At 39.3% G+C, this 9,744-nt stretch overlaps 1 protein-coding gene across 1 annotated transcript in view; it reads left to right on the top strand.

Annotated features, from left to right (window-relative positions):
• The first annotated feature begins 456 nt into the window (after positions 1–456).
• The window catches only part of LOC126237449 (uncharacterized), a 220,409-nt gene continuing 211,121 nt past the window's right edge, over positions 457–9,744 (top strand). Inside the window, exon 1 of the mRNA XM_049947580.1 lies at positions 457–588. The gene's annotated coding sequence lies outside the window, so the exon portion shown is untranslated. The remainder of the gene's footprint in view (positions 589–9,744) is intronic.

Below are 9,744 nucleotides of genomic sequence, written 5' to 3'. Positions count from 1 at the left end.
CTTCCTGTTATTCAATCCGAAATGCCATTCATTTTCATCACTAAAAGTCTACAGTAGCATTTAATAAGTTCTGGCACGACTGTATACGTAAGGCCACAACATTTGTGTATCACCAGAGGACGAAACGTTGGCTCCGAATCGCGTTGTGTGCATTCTGAAAGTAAAAGACAGTGGTTCCTCACGATTTTTCCCTTTTTCGTCATTGTCAGGTAAAAGCTAGTGAACTTCGCTCTTTACTAGTGATCTGGATGTAATGGCATGCTGAGCTGTTATCAATGTATGAAGTAGAAAAACAAAAGACAACTCAAAGATAGAAAAAAGAATCGCGGTGGCTGCTTGCAGAAGGCAGGCCCGCCACTGCCTTGGCTGTGTTACCTGATTGGCCCATCAGCAGCAAGCAGTCCGGCTTAGCTGCGTCGGCAGCGCTCCCTACCACCCAGTCGAGTTCCCAGAAGTCGACAGTGCGTCTGCGCGCAGCGATCGGGGTTTGTCACATCCACGCGTGCGAGCTGTCGGGAATCTCAAGACGCAACACGTACTAGCAGTCTGCACTGGTGTTGACCGACAACGAAGCTGCAACTCTGAAAGGTAATTATTGTTTTTATAGTGCGGAGTCTTTTATTCTCATCCTAAGAATATGGCTCTTTGACGTGTGTCATGCGCTGTTAAGTATTACACCGAATAGCGCAGTTTCATTGCTATAACCCCTGTGCAATATTAGCATTAAACTCTTAAGGGATAAAAAAGAAATACGTATGGACCCTGAGAAAAAATCAAAACAAAACCTTTTCAGTGCCACGCAGTCCGTGAGGTTACAAATCGTTCTTTAATATTGCCAATTCGGTGTACAGTGTAGCAGAGTACTGCGTGAAGATGTTGATGCGATGTTACGTTTGCCACTGTGCTAACCAAATTTTCGCCAGGAATAAACGGGAAGTGTGTCTAGTATAATAAAGAAGTCATATAGAAAGTGGTAAGGCATTAATTTGTAGAACTTAACACTATTTTTCAGAAACAGAATTCAGGTACTACATATTCTACTACCTAACATGGACACCCACAACACTTCACGAGTAGGTTTATACCCGTAACACAACTGAGGCCATGAGTTTATTCGAGACAAATCGTATAGGATGACAGCGAAGAAAATATTGCTACATTGGAGGTGACAGAAATCATCATTCGAAGAAAAAGAATTCATATAGACATAAAGTCTATTTTGAATATTTCCTTGCATTATCATCATGAAATGGTTCCTTTTGTGTGTGGTGGTTATTATTTATGTAATTCGTTACATATTTACTATCTATCATAATACTTTTTCAGCATTTTACAATGAAACTACTGTAGTTCACAAATATTGCTTCTCTTAGCGAATATTTATTTACGTTTGTGAGGGCAGAAGTTTCTGTATACAAAAATGCTACAATCGAAAAACAAAAACGGTGCGTATTAAGGTATTCTCTCACGAAAACAATTTGAAATAGAGCATTTGGCGATATGAATAGTTTTGCTTCAAATTACATTTCCACTGTTTGCTGGATAAATTACCTTCCCTTCTTCGCATGTTATAAATATGAATGAATAAATCAGGAATCAAACATCTTTTGGTGTGCCCAGTTTGTTGTTTGTAAACAATTTACGTGTATTATAAAATAATTTGCAAATTTTTCGTAACTCACTCCTCAACTTAGTCTCCCTCAACTTTTTATGTACTCTGTTTATGAAAGGCATCTTCAGTGGGTATTCTGGAAGAGTATGTAGCTTTATTCTTGAATTACATTATTCACCATAGATTTAAATCGGTACTTACATTTATTTATTGCATGGCCAGACTATTTTTTAAATTGATAATTATTATAAACACAGATTTGTATGGTTTCCCAGAACACCCAGTGATACTGCCTTTCGTATGCAAGGCGAAACGCGTTGGGGAATTAAATACCGATGTTGAATCACGAAACAATGTGTTGTGTTTACAAGCCAACATTTATATAGGTGGTAACTAATAAAGTCAGACAAACGAAAGTGTCCATACACAGTCTGGGAAGTTCAACAGTATATATATATAATGAATAGTAATTAAGTACTTCCTTTACCGAAACGTTGAGTAACAAGGCTCGCTTTATGGTGTACTACAGTATGTAGCAAATACTAAACAAAAAGAAGAAAACATATCGCCACAAGATATGTCCAACTGATAGCGCGCAATGTGACGAGCAATTTTCTGTATTGTTATTACATGTAATATTTTTATCTGGCGTACTTTTTAAGCCTCTTTGAATAAGAATACAGTGTTTAGATGCTTGTCAAAGTCTGTAACGCAGCGTATCGGCAGAAAGAGGTGCGTGGGGGACGGACTGGGGTGGAGGAGAGATGTGCTAAATATGACAACTAAGGCCACCAGCACACAGAAAGTTTTCACCCCTGTTGGTACGTGATCAACGGTGATGGAGGGGATGTGCGGAAACTGCACTTTGCGAGCAAACTGCCCCCTTATGTGGCACTTCCTTTCATTCTCGTGCGACAAGTTTCCCTGTGAACTACAACAAGCATCATACGAACATGCACTTGTGTGACCAGTTCTCGAATGCCCTTTAAAAATCGTCATTCTTAATCTTTTATCTATCGAGATATATATTCGCTTGAACATCTTGATAGATAAAAAATTAAGAGTGCATTCATGCAGCAAAATATTCGTCCCTTTGTGTATTATTATCTCTTATAAATATTGTTCCAACGTTTTGAAGTTTTACATGTGCTCACATTACTCTGGCAACGCTATACAGTATACCTAGCGCAAAATAATTGTTTCTTTTTTTTACGAATTTGGACAATAAACGGGACAGAAACAAACTACTCCTCTCCAGGTGAAATGGTAGGGGTCAGAAACACGTAGCTTTTTCTCTACCGTTCTAGTTAGTTAGTTTATTCATCCACAGATCATTTACACAGTGTTGTTAGACTTGTTAGCTTAATACGAATGAGAAAATAATTGTAAAGTTAAATCAGCCGTATCATTACAAGCGTGTTTGGTTGAAAAATGGTTTCTTTCCTGTGTTCAATTATCTTTTCTGTGAATATATATTTATAAACAAGTTAACCGCTAATCTCAAACGTGTTGGTACACTATTTATTTATGTTGCTTCATTGGTCACTGCTTACACAGACACACACACACACACACACACACACACGCACACGCACACACACACGCACACACACACACACACACACACACACACACACACACACACACACACACACACACACACACACACAGAATGTTTACACTAACCCGTACATTCTGAATAATTTTTTCTTTATTAATGGCTTTTGTTTTCATGAACAATCACCTACATTTACACATATTAACAATAGTCATATTTGAGAATTATATATGTACAATGCAGTAGAGGCTCTAATAACAATGTCATTGCTATTATACAAGGAAAAACCTGGAAATTCATTTACAAAATAATTAGTATAGTTTTCATAAATTTACAGTAAAATTCTCTTCATAGTGTGTCGAAGAAGCCGCTTTACCCTATGTCAGAATAATAAATCATCCTGGGATTCAAATGGCTCTGAGCACTATGGGACTTAACATCTATGGTCATCAGTCCCCTAGAACTTAGAACTACTTAAACCTAACTAACCTAAGGACATCACACAACACCCAGCCATCACGAGGCAGAGAAAATCCCTGACCCCGCCGGGAATCGAACCCGGGAACCCGGGCGTGGGAAGCGAGAACGCTACCGCACGACCACGAGATGCGGGCTCCTGGGATTCACCTAGTCGGATATGGGAACTGCCAAACAAGCACATCTAGACTTTTTAATTTATATAGACCTTTATTTACACTTTCAACAATTATATATATATATATATATATATATATATATATATATATAGAGAGAGAGAGAGAGAGAGAGAGAGAGAGAGAAAATCAAGCACATGTATGTTATTAATTTTTCAGTTGTCTTGCATAGAATTTTTACATTGTTTTCTGTTATTTTCGTTTATTGTTGGTGGTGTCTTGATTTAGTTATATGAAAGGCTTCTAGGTTTTGGCGTGTTGCAGTATCATCAGTTTTGCTATTTTTATCATAGTGATTTTAGTGTAGGTATTATTTTAGCTAATTATGTGACAGAGCATCAAAACAGTGCTTAAAAATTTGAAACAGTTTAAAAGGAAATAAATATAAAAGGAGTTATGTATGAGTAACTTGAGAGAAAACGTTGCATTATGTAAGGCAATGAAACATACATGCGAAGCATGAGCTGGGATGATATTACATTTTGGCACACAAACACATTTAATGGATGCCAGTATGTCAGTGATATATATTGTGACATGTTAGTAACTTTTTTTAAGGGGGGGGGCAAGAAAGAGAGAGAGAATTACAATAGTGATAAGGACAAAAAATTAATACAATTTATAACACATTAAACAAGGAATATGAAGGGCATGTATATGAACAGTTAAGCTTCAAATCTTCAAATGGCTCTAGGCGCTATGGGACTTAACGTCTGAGGTCATCAGTCCCCTAGACTTAGAACTACTTAAACCTAACTAACCTAAGGACATCACACACATCCATGCCCGAGGCAGGATTCGAACCTGCGACCGTAGCAGCAGCGCGGTTCCGGACTGGAGCGCCTAGAACCTTTTTTTCTTTTTTTAAAAAATCTCATTTTGTTCGTTTTCGTTCGATGCATCTCCTCGGGGCGGACGTCGTAAGACACCCGTTTAAGTTCATCGTTGATCCATTAAGTCAGTTTTTTTTATTACAGAGCGCAGGTAACCCTCTGATCGAACACACTGAGCTACCGTGCCGGCACAGCAGCCGGCTAACAGTTTAAGCGGACAACGTTACATTGTTAGGCAATAATAAACATGAGCTGAGCACATACTGAGGCCATATTACATTTGAGCATACGAAACACATTTAGTGGATATCAGTGTGTCAGTGATGTGTATATTGTGACACATAATTTAATTTTTTTGTAATGAGGAGCGAGAGAGGGAGACAGGGCACATTCAGTTCTTTTATAGGGAAGTGCGTTTTACACGCTCTGTATTGTGACAGATCTCGCTGTTGTATGTATGTTGCACAGAAATACACTGCCGGATCACTTTTGAGAATTTTCAAATTGCTTTGAGACTGAAACCACTATCACTTCACACTCGGCACACTTTGATAACTCGCCACTGTTCTTGAAGGTATGCGGCTTTGGAAGGTTTGGAGGACGGCGTCGGCGACAGCGAGGGCGTGGGTGTTTTGGGAGGGTGGGGGTCACGGTGTGCGAAGGGCGTTTCTGAAAGGCGTTTCTGCAGGAATCTGTGGAACGTTTGGTGGTATTTGCGTTGATGTTTTGTCTTCTTACGCACCTGCCACACGACCACGAGGAACTGCATCTTTACTGTTTGGCCTTTGGTAACCACTGCATGAGCCGCCGTGGCGAGAATCCACACTGGGAAACATGCTGGGTCATCCGGCGGGCGGATTCGATCCATGGGCAGCTCGCATCCCCGTATCCCGGAAGCAGCGAGCTAACGCTTACGGCTATACGGGCGGGTCAGTGCATGGTATATTGGAGTACATAATATACGAACTGTGCATCCATCGGATCTACATGCACACCGTAGTATCTTACACAGAGATCACAGAGTGTCTGTGTCTTTGACATCTCATGAAGCATGTCAGGAGTTATGCTGCGAATGCCTTCCGAAACACTCTTGCGCAATTCTTCATTAATTCTGTAGCGACTTTGAGCCAACTGGAACTTGATTATTTTCCGCGCTGAGTTGTCTGGCTTGGCAACGTCCGGGCTTCGTAGTGGCTGAATCACGCCCAATCCAGCAGCCTCGACATTGTACGTCAAGGATTTAACGCTCCCGAATAGCAATGTGTGCTTATGCTCTGTCCTGCTGTAACCGCACATGATCCATGAGTGTCTTACCTTAGAGCTGAGAAATTAACTGCGTTTCCTTCAAGCTTGTTTTAGGCGTTTCATACACGTTTCCTTAAAAAAAAAAAAGTCATACCATACCATACCATATCACACCATGAGGCGAGTTCCTTTCCAACCCTCGCACATAATGAGGATTTTCCTTAGAGTAAGTAAACCACATTCCTCCAAAGTGAACTGCGATGCACCTCACACTCATCAGGAAATAACAGTCTTGAGCGAGACATGCCATTTGGAAATTTGCCAACAAATCACTGATGGCTGCAACTCGCTGCTCCCTCCCGTTGACAGAAAATTCATTTACAAACGTCGGTTGAAATCCTTTCATTTTCAGATCATTTCAGTGTGATCATCCACCGTGCACCGCGTTGCTGGAAATTCAACTTGTATTTTGCAAATGAATACCAACAAAACAACTGTTTATTTCCCGAATTGTAAGTCAAGATGGGTACGGGACTCCTCGGACACTGTTTGCCTATGCACTACGTATGTTTATTTATGTATTTATTCATTTCCTATTTTCTTTTAGTATGTTATTCAGATACTGGAACAGACCAAAATGTGAATTGTCATATATGAATATAAAGCATAATATTTTAACATAAAATGTCAAATTTGTCAGAATTATCAACATTATGGTGTTTAAGGGTAAAAACGCGCATAAAATATCTACCCAGAAAAATAAATAAATAAATAAGCTACATACCACTCTTCATCCATTTGGCACACAGATATATGCTCATCTGGAATCCAGTAGGCATATGCTACTGGTCTACTATACCAGTGTTTCCTAATGTGTATTCCGCGGAGCGCTGGGTTCTGGAGGAAGTGAGTAAGTGCTCTGCGGAAGACTATGAATAACATGTCGTTTTATTTTCCGACATTTCGACGATACTAAATATGTTTTTAAAATTTTATTATTGTTTTAGTGTTATTAGTTATGATTTAAAACTGAAGTAATCACTGAGTAAAACAAATCTTTCCCATTTTTAAAAATTTTATTTACCTTCAAAATAAGCATGGTATTCCATCAGAATGCCACGATTCTCAAAAGGTCCTGCCAGAGGAAAATTTGGGAACCCCTGTACTACACGACAATACATTGCTACAATACACATTTTGTAATTTATGGTTCTAGACTACACTGTAATAGATAACGCTACATTTTATAGTACTAAACTACACTATCCTGCTGTACGTGGTGTCAGAAGCAAAACTATATTTCCACATTTTGTCTTCTGGATAGATAGCCGCTGGTGCGCTGAGGCACAACTCAAGACTCACAGAGACTGCGCTGCTATGCCACCGAACGTGCAGAAACCGGGCGATGGCTGTCACGGTCTCAGGAATCCTTTCTGGTCCAACCCAAGGCTCACCTCTTCGCTGCTTCCAGGAAGTCGTTGTAGTTGCGTGTTCTGCCACGGTGTGTCTCACTGTCGTGACGTAGACTATGGCCACTTCTTCGTTGTCTGTCGGCCATGTAGGCTTATACTTCGTAATTTGGTAGTTTGGCAGTCAGAAAATTCAGCTTGTGCCATAGCTCCTCATTCCTTATTATGTTAAAGGCTCGTGTATTACCAAAGCATATCTGCCAAGTCTCCTGATTTATGCAGGGATCTCCAGATTTTCCACTTTTTCTCCCGCGTCCTGACTTTTCCATTGTTTCTCCAGATTTTTAGCTAATTATCGTCAAACCTAATACCTTTGTTTTCAAAACCAGCCATTACTGTCGTTTGGCCCATTAGTCGTTTTTAATCGACGTACATACAGAAGTTTATGAAAATCAGGAAGACGTCCGCGAGCTGTATATCGATTGTTATTTTTCCTCATTCCCGCGCATTTTGTAGATGTATACTCGCATTGTTCAGTATTGTGCTCTGTTTGGACTTCTGTTCGTGTGTTGTCAATGTGCTTAAGTGAAGTCACTTATTATTCGACGTCTTTATAATCAGTATAAATCTTTAGAGTGAATGATTAAGAGTGTTATTTTGTTATCTGAATCTCTGAAGAAAAAAAAGACTTTAATTTTGCGTAAGCAATTATTTCAAGTGTATCTTATTCGTCATATTCACAGTATTTTGATTCGATGTTTTGTTTCTCATTATGGCAAAAATATATAACACTGTTTTGTTGAACAATATTCGGAACGGTTTCCATGCATTATCTAGTTTAGGAAAGGCCCATCGTTTGCATTTTCTACCTTTTGCCAACGTGACATTTTTACCTCACATAATGGTAAAAAAAGATATTTCAAGACATATGGAAACGAAAAAGCACCAAGAAAATGTTACATGTGTGCATAACAATAAAAAACTGGAGTTCGGTGTTAAAGTGGAAGCGACGAGTTGATAAATGCTGAATTCTTATTTACATTGTTTATTTTAGAACTCAATTTTCCAATCAATTGCGGTGACCATACGAGTCACCTGTTAATGTTCCTCGTTAGCAATATAGTGAAAAAATGCAGCTGAGTAAGAACAAGAGCTGTCACAACTACAGGAAAACTGGCGAAAAAGAAGAATTCGCAGAAACTGGGAAAGAGTGGCCATTATCTGTTCCAACAGACGGTAGTATATGTGCCATATATAGACCCGTCATAAGTTACGCTGAGAAGAATCTTCTTTTTATTTCTTGACAGTGTCAAGAAATAAAAAAAAGACACTTCTCAATGCGTCTTATGACGGAGCTACAACAATTTATTTCAGTTATGACACAAGTTCGTAAAGGCGGTTCTGATGTATATCACGTTACTGATTATAACAACACGACCCAAAAAATTTGAAAGCAGCTTATTATGTCTCTCTAGTTTCGAGAGAGATTCCACTGATATCAACACAGGAATTCGAATTGCTCGTCCACATCATCAAATTGCCAGACTACACAAGAGCGCTGCTACGTCAGCAACAATCCGAGGCCTTGGGTTCACTGTCATCGATCATAATACATACAGGCCCGACTTGGCCTCTCCGTTTTTCATCTGTTTTCTGACAGAACACCTTCGAGGACTCCACTTTGATAGTGACGAAGGGGTCCAAACAGTGGTGAGGTTGCGACGGTATGAACAAACTGGTCTCTAGTTGGGAGAAATGTCATCGCCCGGGTGACTATGTTGAGAAATAAACATGAAGAATGAAGAAGTAGAATGTTAATACAATTTCTTTCATTTAAAAAGCTTTAAGAGTTTTCAGTAAAAAATTTCGGAAACATGTCTTTTTCTTATGCTGTAACCAGCACATATTCCACCCCGCAAATGCAGGTACTAGCTCCGTTTCATCCCTCCATCGGAAGTGGAGTTAACACTTGTGGCATAGTGTTGCTGTTAGACTGTAGCCATGGGAAAACAGACGTTTCCTTCCACTTAACGAATTCCGTGATTGTTAATTGCGATAAAATTTGTATAAACATGGTTCGAGATAAGTATTTCTGGGAACAACGTTCCAGCCAACTATAGCCCTGGGAACCAGTCATATTAAACAGAAGTCAGTAAAGTATACCAACACCACGTAATAACTGGCGCTGACCTACTCAAACTGATAATTATGGTAATCACTTACAAATTACATTATATATGAAGGGCTTATTTCAATAGTGGTACAAGTCCATTACCTACGCTTTTCTCTCTATAATGTTTCTGAAATTAGTGAACCAAACAAACAGAAAGAAAGGTTCAACTCTACCAAGAAGCAATATGCTTGAATATTTCTGGTATCTCAACTGCAGATTTTTCAGCGCTCATTTAACTTTAGGAGTCTGTATCTCAATATG

The sequence above is a fragment of the Schistocerca nitens genome, chromosome 2 (genome assembly GCF_023898315.1).
Source record: "Schistocerca nitens isolate TAMUIC-IGC-003100 chromosome 2, iqSchNite1.1, whole genome shotgun sequence".
Lineage (NCBI taxonomy): Eukaryota > Metazoa > Arthropoda > Insecta > Orthoptera > Acrididae > Schistocerca > Schistocerca nitens.
This window is presented reverse-complemented; position numbering and strand designations above follow the sequence as displayed.